The sequence below is a fragment of the Rana temporaria genome, chromosome 2, assembly GCF_905171775.1.
Source record: "Rana temporaria chromosome 2, aRanTem1.1, whole genome shotgun sequence".
In the NCBI taxonomy this organism is placed as follows: domain Eukaryota; kingdom Metazoa; phylum Chordata; class Amphibia; order Anura; family Ranidae; genus Rana; species Rana temporaria.
In genome coordinates, this window is record NC_053490.1 from 114,841,501 (window position 1) to 114,843,548 (window position 2,048).

Below are 2,048 nucleotides of genomic sequence, written 5' to 3' on the forward strand. Positions count from 1 at the left end.
TGATTACCATCACATCTCTGTAGGTAATAAATTGGTTCCCTTGTTGCAGTGCTGTGTACAATGAGATTGAATCCAATTACAAAGTATTTAGCAATAATACAGGTTTTTAACGTTTTGAATTTAATGCTGAATAAATGTGAATATTGCACATATTATATGTTCTTTATATACTGTAAAAAGAACTTACTGTATGTTAATACTGACTTGTACTTTTATATTTATCATATGTATCTACAGTACTTTTTGTCTTCATATGATATATGGTACTTGGTAGATACAAGACTGATTGGCATTAGAGAAACACAAAAAAGATGATGTATAATCAACCATAATTTAATTAAAGCTCAACTCTGAGCACACAGACATTTATTTAATTATATACCTTATTAATACCTTATGTAGCACTCCTCCTCTTGGTGTGATGTATTGTTGCAGGCTAACATTTCCATCTCGGGGTTGGGTTCTTGGTGTATGGTGAAGAGAAAAATAAATGGAACACCAGTCATTTGTGGCCATAACCTTTTGGTAGAAGTCGCAGGTACCTTGATTTTTGGGCAATAAAGCGGTATTAAACCCAAAAGCAAATATTTGTGATATTGCAGCTTACCAATTCTTAGATGTGGTAGCTGCTATAGGTATCTTTTTTAGGCTATCTTTCCTCTATTTTGCATGGTGATCTAGTCAGTAAGTCTGTTGTTTTCAGAGGAGCAAGCTGTCCTGCAGATGTAGCAGTTAGAGGGCCGAGACAAACTATTTAAAAAAAAAAAATGTTTGGAGTTTAGCTTCAATTTGTTTGTGTATTCAAATCTGCTAGTACACACCCTGCGCCCCCCTGACTGACAATGCTGTAGTTTAGTTTAAAGGTATCTCTGTTGCTCTTTTATTTTGAGAGTCCCAGAGATTAAGCTCCCTAAAACGAGAGGTGTGTCTGGCTGACCAGATTAAGTGAAAACAGAAGGGGGGAAAAAACTTAAATAGCAACTTGACCACCAGAAGATGTCTCCTTCTTCATGAGCAGGCCATTTTTTGCTATATGGCACTGCGTTACTTATTGCATGGTCATGCAACACTGTACATACATGAAATGTATGTAATATTCCCCCACAAATAGAGCTTTCTTTTGGTGGTATTTGATCACCACTAGGTTTTTATGGAAAACAAGTGTATAGGTGCTGCAACCTTCCCGCTGCTCAGACCTTAAGCCTGCTGACACCTCCAACGTACCAGAATAAGGAAAGGGAAAAGCCACGACTAAGGACTAACGTCTGAAATTTTGAAGTCATCCTGAGTGCCGACCATCCCTTTCCCTACTAGGTTTTAATAATTTTTGTGCTTTAAACAAAAATTGTTAAAATAAAATAGAAATTCTTCATAGTATTCTGCTACATATTTTTAGTAAAAAAAATTATAAAAATACTGGATTTTTTTTTTATATCAGTAAAAGCGGTGACCAGCGACTTATAGTGGGACTGCGATTTTTCTGCGACCAAACGGACACATTGTGGGAACCAGTGACACTAATACAGTGAATAAAGCTAAAAATATGCACTGTCACTGTACTAATGACACTTGTTGGAAAGGGGGTTAAACATTTAGGGCAATCAAAGGGTTAAATGTGTGCCTAACCAGTGTTTTTTTGTGTACACAGTGTGCTGCTTTTAGTAAGGCGTGTGTTGGATTTTATTCCCTGCTTTGCAGGGAAACAAACTCCAGCACATCCTTGCTGACAGGACTAGTCTGTCTCCTCGCCAATCGATGGGTGCTGGTGGGCACCCATTGGCCAGCACTCTCTGATCAGCTTCTGCTGTTCCTAATGACAGTAGAAGTGGCATGTCTCCTCTACCCTGAATTGCAAAATCACATATATAGATAAGTGCTTCTGCAAAGAACGGTCAGCTGTACCTGTAAATCTGCTGTAGGGCAGTCGGCAAACTGATAAAAAAAACACTAATGTCACCACCACATCTAATGATTGGTAAGCTGTAATATATTATATTTTTGGTTTAATACCTTCTAGCAATGTCTAGTAGTGGCTTCCACCAAGCTCC